Raw genomic sequence first — 12,553 nt, forward strand, 5'->3', positions numbered from 1 at the left:
CTTCATCTCCCTCATAGCAGGGGATAATTCTACACTGAACTACCCTTGTACCCCTATTTTCTAGTTATTTATAATGAGCACTTATTTGTTTATAATTTGGAAAATATGTTAATAAATTTCAGTTTGAATAGAACCACCATATATCAAAATTATGTAATACAATTTTATTTATAATACATAAAATTTTGATATTAGCCTGAAATATCAGGGAAGATTCTCATCAGTTATTGCTAGTATATCACTATTGTCATCATCAACAACATCATCATTATCATCACCATAATTTCATCTCCAGCAATAATTTATTATTTCCTCATGTGAAAAATGCCATCTGGACTTTATATTGTTTTGAAGAATTTTGTTGCCAATGCAGTGTGTGTTGGAATGAGAAGAGAATTTTGAACCTAATGACTTGCTTTTGTGATACTTAGTAACTGGGTGACTTTGAGAAAATCATTTATTGTCTTTGTCCCTAAGACACTGAATGTTGTATAATGAGTATTAATTCTTTCACAAGTTCATTTTTGAGGATTATAATAAACAATGATTTAAACTAGTATTATCTGTAGCAATTTGTGCTTGTTTATGTTGGTTTATATTCTATCCTATGCCTACGAAGTTCCTGAGGTGGCTTTCAACAAAGATTTAAATGTTTTTTAAATCATAAATTAAAAAAATAGAGATTATAAATAGATCAATCATTTAGGTTAAGAGAGTTGCCAAGATTGAGTTTAAATTTGGCTCCTGAAACCTACACTAGTTCTCAGGATTAGAAAATAATAGAAAACATACAGCTATTAAGGAAAAACAAAGAGTATTTTTTCACACTGATTCTAAAATATATCTTATAGGATTATAATTTGGAGTTTCAGATCATCCTGTTTGCTGGAATGAAAACACAACTCTGCTTAATAAAAAGGGAAAGTGGTTAAAAGATAAGGAATGCCTCATAGACTAAGGAAATGGAATCAAAGATTTTACCACAGTAGGGACTCATTTATAGGCTCTTCTGCTTCATTGTTATCTCTGAAGATCAGCTTCTCCTTTTTTGTATTATCGTAGCCAAAAACAAAACAAATATACAAACAAGCAAAGAGTTCTGAAATGTATGTATTATGTCCTAGACACCCAGAAATTATCACTTCTCTTTTTCATTTGCTGTTTCTGGAATGGGATTTCGATGAAGGCCCAGACTTGTTCAATCAAATGAGACTTCAGAATTGGGTTCAATTTTCCAAAAACTGCAGATCATTTAGATAATTTTCTGTAAAATAATATGAACACCTTGCAGCAAATACAGTAGCTGATTTTAGATGGGTATTTCATATAGTAGTGTGAAGAATCAGAGTGCACAGTATTGAAATGCAAAACATTTATGGCAACTTAATAATGGATAAATTATGATTCAATATATAGCCATCTGGTTGACCAATAATGCATGAATTAAAGTGAGTAATTTAGTATTTCTTTATATTGCCTTCTTATAATTGCTTTAGTCAGTAGAAATTTTGACAATTACTGCACCAGCTTTATTTAAAAATAATGAATCACAAAATACTTTAAGAACCAAGGTAATATCATGTCTTCTCTTCCAGAAAAAAATATATATATGCATCTATTCATAGGTACACAGTTTCAGAAGCAAGTTGATAGACCCAATTGACACTTAGCAAATAAGTATAACATCAAAACAACTAACCGGAAAATATCTGGGGTGCCATTATAATATAATGAGTATTGAATTGGATATTTATACCCAGTAATTCATAAGAAGTTGTGGACAGTTTATTTAAAAAGTTGAGGAGCATAACCAGTAAAATCACGTGGACAAAACATTTATCAAAATTCCCGTGATGTTGGTTTTAAGAAACTGACAGAAAGTTTATACCTATGGATACCCATATATATATATAAAATTTCCCCAAGGTGATTCTAGTAATCAATAAAGCTTCAGAGTCACTGTTCAATATGACATAATGGAGTAGAGATTCTTTCATTGTTTAAAGAAAGGGTAAAACTAGTCAACTTGCCTTCTGTTTCACTATGGGTCTGTAGACCACATAATTCAGAGAAGACAGATGGAGAGTGCTTCCATTAGATTAAATTTGCTTTAAAATTTACCCCAAGGAGGTAAAGATATTACATTATCATTAATAAAAAGACTGCTGGATACAAACCAATTCATTTTCACTGGATAACTGCCAAAGAAAACATTTTCCACTTAAATACTAAAGTGTTTTATTAGCCCAATATCTTTTCAATGTATTAATTTTGAGAAGAAATTATCTAAAGAGATCATTCAGAGTTTATGATAATAAACAAATAATGATCTCAGAGTAATAGGTTTGTTCTTTGAACAGTGTGAATATGTTATCACAGCACTTACTGAGTACAGTGTGCAGACACTTGAACTGTAATTTAATGAGAGAAATTTCCCTTGATCATTTGCTGCATGGCATGCTTCACATCCTTGTTCCTTAGGCTGTAGACCAATGGGTTCAGCATCGGGCTCAAAAAAGCATAAAAGACTGCAATTATGTTGGATTCCTCCATAGACTTCTCACTTGGGGGCCTTAAGTACATGCAGAAGAGTGTTCCATAAAATATGGTTACTGTGGCCAGATGGGAACCACATGTAGAGAAGGCTTTGTGTCTGCCTTCAGCAGAATGCATCCTCAAGATGGCTGCAAAAATTAAGAGATAGGACAGAAGGATGATGAACAGAGAACTTGAGAGTGTGAAACCAGCAACCACAAACATCACCACCTTTTTGACAGAGGTGTCAGAGCAGGCTAACATTAGAAGAGGAGGATCAGCGAAGTAGAAATGATTGATTTCAAGGGAACCACAGAAGGATAAGTGAAAAGTCAACAGTGTCTGAGACAGTCCATTAAGGAAGCCATAAGTATAAGGGACTGTGACCAAAGACCTACAAACGTTCTTGGACATCCGAGTACTGTAATGGAGAGGGTAGCAAATGGCTACATAGTGACCCAGGGCCATTGATGTCAGGATATAAAGCTCAGTAATCACCAGGGCAATGAAGAGAAGACACTGTGCAAAGCAGCCAGCATAGCAGATGGTCTTTTGGTCTGAGAGGAAATTGTAAAACATATTTGGAGTAATGTTGGAGGAATAGCAAATGTCTACAAAGGAGAGGTGGCCCAGGAAGAAAGACATGGGAGTGTGGAGGCGGGAACTGGTCCTGACCAGTGCAATCATGCACAGATTCCCCACCAGGGTGATGAGGTAGATTGCCAGAACACCCCAAACAGGATCTGCTCTAGCACTGGGTCATTGGTGAGCCCCAGCAGAATTAATTCAGTCACTGCAGTGTGATTTGCGGGGCACATTTTCTCAGCCTTTGAAAATGGAAAATGGCAGGGAATATGAGATTTCCATCTGATACTTATTCTTTATTTATTCCATCCCTTTTATCATTGTCACATTGTTCTCTTCAGCCATTATAACAACTGTTCTCTTTTCAACAGACACATTATTATATCTACATAAAACTTTTGCACCCTCATCACTTTTACTTTATTTCTGCCTCTTTCTTTCCTTCTCTCTCTAACTCAGACTTTTATACACACTCTGTTATATGAACATACATATGCAAATGCACAATACACACATACACATACTTGAAGGCATATACATATTCACATGTTTATATGAGACTTCTTAGGAAACTCCTCAATTGGTATTTTTTAAAAATTTTCATGGGAAAAAATGTCAAAAGGAGATGAAAATCAGTTATGAAAATTAGTATGTCTTTTGCATCATTTAAAAGAACAAATGAAGAGTTGGGTCTCTCAGGACATTCCAGTTCTGATATCCTTTCATTGCAGATATAAATTGGTAGAGGAGTGCTTTGTATAGCATTTTCACTTGAAAACTATTATTCTGTGGCCTAATTTCGTTAAAAATATACATTACATTAGCCTAACTTACCTCTTAATATATGACTCTATTGTCCTCTCTACTTTTTAAGTTGAGTCATTAATTAATTAATTTTTTTACATTGCAAGGCTTGATTTCTTCTGTTCTATTTCTGAAGCTAGAACAATAAACAAATCTCCCACCCCACCACCTTTGTGGAGCATCTACTGTAGTAGAGGAAACATACTAAAAATTATTTAAAAAATTTAACATCTGGTAGAAGCAAGCACTGTGAAGAAAATGCAGGTAAGAGTGCAAGGAGGGTGGCTTGAAAAAATTCAGAGAATGCCTTTCTGAAAGATGGTATTTCAACAGTGAATAAACCATGTCAGTATCAGGAAAGAGTGTGAAATTTTTGGTCCTAAGTTTTTGTATCAATGACTCACTCATGAAATTGCTTATTTAGGGAAGTACATAAAATGTTAAAATGTAGCCTTAGATTCCAGCTCTAATCATTTTTTTTCACTCATCCATTTGTAAAGATGACATTTAACTCAAATACTCTTCAAGAATTGCCCCCCCTAGGTCATTGTCTGTTTACTTCTCAGAAATATAGCAGAATTTTACATATACTAATTGATTTTTTTAGAAATTCAATGAGCTGTTTTAAAAACATGACTAGGAAAGTCAAATGCAATTGATGAAAATTATCTTTCTTTTCCCACAGAGGTAGAATACTAATTGTCATTCAATAGAATAAGATGAATTTTTATTGTGGGAGTGGAGAAAATGACCTACCTCATAAAAGCTGACTTACCCTACTTTGCCAATTGCAAGTGGAATGATTTATAGTGTATTCTTTAAGTATATTCCCTAAAGTATTTTATGAATCATTCTAATGAAGCAATTAAAATATTATTTGTTCCTCAAGGACATAAACTTAATTTTATATTTTGAGGGTCTAGATTCTCCTTTGAGGCTGAAATCCCAACGCCAACATTTGTGCATCCTGCCTGATACATGACTTCATTGATCCTTAACATATTCAAAAAAATTAGGCACCACTTTCAATATGATGGAAGGAAGAAAATATTTGTAGATAAGTTGTATAAATTTATTTAATGAAGATGAGGGAATCCCCATCAGATGGCCTCATTTTTTATTTGTAAATAATAATCTGAGTTCACTTAAAGACTGCTTTTGTTATGACCATGTGGATGGTAAGAGATTTGAGGAGAAAGGCTTGAAATAGTGTGATAGCAGGAGAGTGACATAAGCAGTTAATGGAGAGATAGGTACTGGTCAGATCTGAAAGTTTTTTGAAGGTAGACTTTGTGGATTTATACAGAAGCATAGTGTCCTATTGAGTTAATTTTCTCAATATGATTTTAATCAAAGCCATATCCTAGTGTCAGGTTCATTCATGAAATCAATGACTTAGGAGGAAGAGTACAAGGAGAATAAAGTATAATTTAATATTATCTGACATTACATTTTTTACAGAATAAAAGAACCAAGAGACTATTTTATTTGTCTGTGTCTTCTAGTGCCCTGAATGTCCTAAGTCAATATTAGGTCAATAAAGTTAATTAATTTAGATATAGTCTGACCAATACAGGAGAGGCATCCCTAATTTTGGGTGCTCTCCAAATGATGGATTAATTTTTGAGAAATCAGAGATAAAGCTGTGTATCTATATTAAATATACATTGTTATGAACCTACAAAGTTTGAGATTTGAGTATTACTGTAGTACTTTCTCACATTGAGAGGAAAGACTGCTCTATTTCAATGTTCTCTTTTTTCTGATATCTCTCACAAATAAAATAATAACAATGAAGAAAAATAAAATTGTAACACTTGAAATATTTCTGAGCAATGGAAAGTCCTTGGAGAATTTTACAGTTGATGGCCTTTGTTGCTTGACCTCTTAAGCTGGATGCCCCAAGTTTTTCATAAGTAACTAAAGACAATTCTTTTCTTCAATTTCCCATTTGAAGAAAAGGTACTTTGATTATTTCTCTTCTAATTTAATAATATTCTGATATATGATAATGAATAAACACAACTCAATTAGTTGTGGATGTACAAACTTCGTTTTTTCCCTACGACAGAAAAGCTCAATAACTGCATGAGTAGGCAAGAAATAGTGCATCAGATATTTCACCTCTGAAGTTGCAGTGTGTCCACACTTTTCAGTTTCAATCACATGATTTGGAATCCATTTGTACGAAGGCGGTGTTAATTTATTTATAAATCAATGTATAGCATTTGTATGTCCAGACTTTACATATATGAATGATACTAACTCTAAGAATAATTTTGTCCATTCCTATTTTATATTCATTAACAAGCCTTCAGAGGGCTCTGAGGTGATTATAGTGGAAGACATTGCATTCCTTAGTTAATATCAAATTACTTCATTTGCAATGACCAATCAATGCGCATATGCTAGAAGGATACATACTGTTTTTACCTACAGCTATGGTAAAATCACCACATAATGAACTAATTCCTACTAACCTTGTAACTTGTTTACTTATGTTTTTGTGTTTAACTGGATTCATTTGTTTAAAGGCAATTACAAGTTCAAAATTGTACCTGTTGCCATAATTTGAGTTACAAAGTGAGAAAAATAAAGGTATACATCTTGGAAAGGAAGAAATACAATATTGCCATTCACAGTTATCATGATAGTTTACATTAAGCTAGCCTTTAAAATCCTACAAAAGTTGCCTAAAAGAATCACCACTATTAAACAAACAGGAAACTACCAAGTGTTGGACAAGAAGTGGAGAAGAGGAATGCATTCCCTGCTGGTGGAAATGCCAAATTGTACAACCACTGCGGAAGACAGTTTGGTGGTTCCTCAGAAAACTAAGTATGGAGTTTCCTTATGATCTGGCAATTCTGCTACCTGGTATATACCCAGAAAGCAGAAACCGATAAATACCTGCACAAGGATATTCACAGCGTTATTCACAAGTACCATAAGATGGAAACAACCCAAATATCCATCAACATTGAATGGATAATCAAAATATTTATATGCATATGCTGGAATATTCCTCAGCAGTAAGAAGTAATAAAGTCTTGAAGTATGTGTTGCCTGATAAAGGCAGCGGATTCTTTTACCTGATGCACTCAATGACCAATTCCTGAGATCCCAGTGTTTCAAAGAGAGAACAAGTTTATTACAAGGTGCACAGTAGGAGAGCAGATGTCTTATCAGCCCAAAATCTGCCTCCTTGAACTGCAGTAATTCTGGCAATTTTATTAGAGAAAAAGATGGGCAGCATTCAGGATAGTGAGCACAGTGGACCCAGATGATGTAATTAGAGGTGATCTAATTATTGAGCATGCACAGACTGATTATATGCTTAGTCAAGAACATATGCAAGAAAATGGCAGAATGAGATATAGGTGACACAGGTTAAATTCTAAGCTACATCACATATCCAGTGGGCCTATTTTAATTAGATAGTCTCAGTTATCAAGGTAACTTTGGAGTTGGGGTGTGTTAATTCTGGGCTGATCCAAGAGCCTTCATTAATAAACATTAGGGGGTATCTTTAGTGATTACAAGACTCCAAAGTTGAAAAACTGCATAAATAATACAAAAGGAGGTTAATCACAAAGTTTTACAATCACTGGGGCGGAAGTTAATGGCTAAACAATCATTATCAGAGATCAAAGCAGCTGTATTACAATTTAGATATTTCAGGTATTCCCTCTGTCTACCCTAACATACCAGAAAGCAAAAGGGATACCTATATAATGATTAAGTAATCAAAATCATCCCTTAAATCCTAATTTCTTGGCTACACATGTGAGAAATGGATGAACCTTGAGAACATTATGTTGAGTAAAATAAGTCAGACACAAAAGGAAAATGATCTCACTAATATGAACCAATTATAATATGTAAACTCATAGACATGAAATCTCATATATAGGATACCAGGACAGAGAATGAGACTACGGAATATGGAACAGTTGCTTATTATGTTGATATTTTTTTAACTGAGTTAAACTTAAACTTTTGGAAATGGATAGAGGTGATGGTAGTATTTTATTATGAATGTAATTAACACTGTTGTGTTGTGCATAAATGTGGTTGAAAGGAGTAATTTATAATCATGTATGTCAGCAGAAGGAAGGCTACAAGTTAAAACATCAGAATGTATAATACAGTGAACCTTGCAGTGGATGATGACTGCGATGAGTACAAATGCAAAAAGAGTGATTTCATGAACTAGAACAAATGTATGACACTATTTCAAGCTTATAATAGAGTGCTATATGGAAAAATGTATTAATTGCAAACTATGGGCTAGAGTTAACAATAATACCTTAATATTTTTTCATCAATGATAAAAAATTTGCCACACCAATACTGGGGGTCAGTAATAGAGGAAGAGTAAAGAAAAAGTTCTAAAATTGATAATGGTGAATGCACAACTATGTGATGATACTATGAGCCATTGATTGTATACTTTGAACGGATTTTATGGTGTATGAATATATCTCAGTAAAACGTGTTTAAAAGACTTACAAAATAGAAATTTTGTCTAGACTTAAGAAAATTAGATTATTACAAAGTCAATATATAAAAATCACAAGTAAAATTATGTATCCATAGAAAACAAAGAAAGCAACTAAAATCTTTAAATATCATTTATATTAACATCAAGTGTATAAACCACTTAGAAATAAAAATAATAAAAATTTGCAAGAGCTACATATTGAAAACCAAAACCCCTGTAGAAATAAAGATTATTTAAATAATGGAGATATATCCCACACATGTGGACTGAAATATTCAATAGTGTTAAGATTTCACTTGTTTATAAATTGATCTGTAGTTTAAAGCCATGCCAATCAAATTTTCAGCAGGCATTTTGTTTTCAAAAGTTGACAAGATTATTCTACCTTGTATAAATAAATAAATATATATATATATACAAAAGACCTAAAATAGCAAAAGTAATTTTGAAAAAGAAATGCAAAGTTTTAGACCTTAAATTACCTAAGTTCAAGAATAACTATGAAGTTACCATAATCAAAACAATGGACAGACGTAAGGAAAAAAAATTAATTAATGGTACAAAATAGAGTTCAGATAAATTGTTTAGTCAATAGTCAATTGAATAAAGGCAAAGAGACATTTTGGTGGGTAGTGCTGCAAGAATAATAGTCTCTCTGTAAGAAAAAAGCAACAACATCAGTTCCTTTATTACAGGATGCATCACTATTGGTGGGTAGTGCTGCAAGAACAATAGTCTCTCTGTAAGAAAAAAAGCAACAACATCAGCTTCTTTATTACACGATGCATCACTATTCAGATGTTAATTCGATGTGGATCATAAAATTAAATGTTAAAGCTAAATTTATAAATCATCTGAAAAAATAGTTTATCACCATTATTTCTTTGATATTCTCTCCTCTTTATCTCTCTTCCTTCTTCAGGTACTCACATTTTGTGTGTCTCAGTGTGTTTAATTGTGTTTCACATTTCTCTGATGCCCTATTTACTCTCCATTATTCTTTAATGTTTTTTGGTTTGCATAATCTCTATAGATCAATGATTTTTTCTTGGGCCAATTCAAATCTCCCCTGAGACTTTAAATGAGTTTTTCATTTCAGTCACTGTAATTTTTGATTCCAGAATTCTCCATTTGTTTCCTTTATTATATCTATGTCTTTAACAATATTCTAGGTTTGATGGAACCTTATAATCTTATTTCATTTTTGTTTCTTTTTGCTCCTCAAAAATATTTATAATCGCTACTTTAAAATCCAAAACCTGATTATACTCACAGGCATTTCTGTTCTTTGCTCTTTCATCCCACCCACCTCCACCCACAACTGTATGGGACGTACTTTTCTGTTTTTGCATGTCTCATAACTTTATGATGTGACTGGACATTTTAGATAGTATATTGCAACAACTGGTTACTGCCTTCTGGCCAATTCTGGAGCTCTTTATTTGTCTTTGCTTGTTTTGATGGTGTCTGGATGGATTATCCCATGCAGTCTATTTTCACTATGTAGTATTAAACCTATAGCATTGCTCCTCAGAAGGCAAAGCCTTGGGTTTACTGGGATGACTGTGGATTTTGCAGAATTCTTTTTGGCTATCTCAAAAATATGAGATCGGAAATGAGAAAAAAAAAGACAGAGTAAGAAGTAGAGGGAGAGAGACAGAGACAGAGACCTGGTGGTTGGCACTGAGTCCTAATTCCAAGCCTATGTTAATTTGAATTAACTTTTTGTCCATTCAGTTGAAACATCCTAGTGAAAATTATTGAAACCATATTTATATTGTGTGAAATGAAAGATATAGCTATTAAAACATGTTTATTAAAGTGTATAGTTTCAAAAAAACATGGCACATCTTGCTTTAAAAAGAATAAAACATCATCCAGGAGGTCATACAACCATATATAAGAGACTGTTTCATTTCCAACATTGGCTTTTTGAAATTGTACTTGTATACTTCAGCTCCTTCTGCCATCTTCCTGGTTCTCTGAATTTTAAAACTTTTGTTGATCATCTAATATAAAAGCATGGGCATATATAAAGGCAGGTATAAAAAGGGTAATCTTTCCCAGGTACTCTCATTTGATTTTAGTAAAATTATGCAATGTTATTTTACATGACAATATTTTCCATTTTTTCCAGTGACAAAGACATTGCTTAGGTTACTTTACCTGTGAAATAAGGTAGTGTGTAACTGTCCATTTTGGGAAATCCAAGGAACATGATAGAAATCATAGAGGAATATTTCTGTTATGTTTTGAAGGATAAGTTTTCCCTAAAATGGGTATGGGTAACAGCCATTGGATATGCAATGAAGGACAGCAGAATAATTATATGATATGCAATGTCTAGGTTGCAAAATAGAGGAGGATAAATGTATGTATTTGAGGTCCATTTCTCATCAAAACCATGTGCTAAAACCAAAAGCTAGATTATACCTTTCATAAATTAAGTGGCTACTTTCTATTTGGACAACATATTTTTTCTATTGGGATATACCAGTATTATGACTATATCTTATTCACCACCAATCAGTTGAAATCAATTTATGTTCACAGGTCAATAGTTGATTTCTGGAAAAAAATAAACAGTAGTTAGAGGTGCCAGCCCAGCCATAAAAATTGCAGTTCAATCAAACTGAAAACCTTAGACTCATCTCAATCAAATTGTGGCTAAGATTAAAACAAATATATGTGATTATTTACTAAGGGATTAGGAAATTGATATGTATCATGCATATATGCTTTTCAGGTTTATACATTTAACAAGCAAAGATATGACTACCAGATGCTTTTATCTCTAAGAATTACTTCTTGGATGTTAAAATAAAAAGAATACTTCCTTTTTAATTCAAAGAATCATCCATTCCATGACCCTTATCATTCTTCCTCTGTAATTCCCTTAGCTCTACCCAACAGTTGGTTCCATTTATGCCCTAAGCAGTCAAGATTACTTATCCAGGTTAGAAGCATATGATGTGCACCCCACAATAATTTAATTCTAATATTTGCCTCTGGCTCACTAGGGACAAGAGATAATCTCTAAATTCTGTGTCAGTTCCCTGGGGGTTTCCTATCTCAGCCTGTTCCTCATTATCTCTTGTCTGAAAGTTTTATCACCACCAATCAAGGAGTCTGGGAAACTGGAAGAAGTCATTTGACTTTTCTGTGTTTCTCCCACAGCTAAACAAATACTGGGATTTAAACCTATGAACAAGGTGTTGAAATGTGATATTTGGTTATTTACTGGCACTTAGATTATTTGGAATAAGGGGATTTTTACAGAGCTACCAAATTCTACTGTATGCTTAGTATATTTGGCCTACCTCCACTAACACAACAATGCCTTGAGACACGATGAAAGTTGGACCAAGAGTGAATTGAAGTGTTGTTTGGTCATGTCTAAGTTCAAATCCTAAAATCCCATACTTTGATGATTCTAAATACACATGTAAAAAGAGAATGTTTTAAAAATTTTCCCAATGGAAGTCTGAACTCCTTGTTTCTCAGACCATAGATTAAGGGATTTAACGTGGGGATTACCACTGTATGAAACAAAGACACCATTTTGTCTTGGTCTAATGAGTAGCTGAAGCTGGGTTGCAGATACATGATTAAGATGGTCCCAAAGCAAAGGGTGACCACCATAAAATGGGAAGCACAGGTGGAGAACACTTCATGGCTTCCCTCAGGGGAGTGGTTCTTTGGGATGGCAGTGAAGATGGAGGATAAGAAGAGATAAGCCATGAGAATAATCAGGAGGCATTTGAGTTAATTAAAACTGGCAAAAGCAAAAATGACAACTCATGGGCACATGTGTCAGAACAGGAGAGGTTCAGGAGGGGTGAAGTATCACAGAAAAAAGTGGTTGATGGTACTAGAGCAGCAGAAAGCCAACTGGAACCTGAAGCCAGTGTGAATGGCAGCATTCTTAAAGCCTGAAAATTGGTAGCCAACACAAGGATGGCCTCAAGATGGAGAGACACGGTGACGGTGTTATGAAAAATTTTGTTGATGTCCTTGAAATGATCATAGACACCACAGTCAGGAGGAAGTCTCATAACAGCAAAGAAAATAAATAATAATAATAATGATAATAATAACAACTGAGCAGCTCATTCATTAAATGAA

At 33.6% G+C, this 12,553-nt stretch overlaps 1 pseudogene; it reads right to left on the bottom strand.

Annotated features, from left to right (window-relative positions):
• Window positions 1–2,418: 2,418 nt before the first annotated feature.
• LOC143666580 (olfactory receptor 5M10-like) lies at window positions 2,419–3,353 on the bottom strand (annotated as a pseudogene).
• Window positions 3,354–12,553: the final 9,200 nt, after the last annotated feature.

Source organism: Tamandua tetradactyla, chromosome 23, assembly GCF_023851605.1.
Source record: "Tamandua tetradactyla isolate mTamTet1 chromosome 23, mTamTet1.pri, whole genome shotgun sequence".
In the NCBI taxonomy this organism is placed as follows: domain Eukaryota; kingdom Metazoa; phylum Chordata; class Mammalia; order Pilosa; family Myrmecophagidae; genus Tamandua; species Tamandua tetradactyla.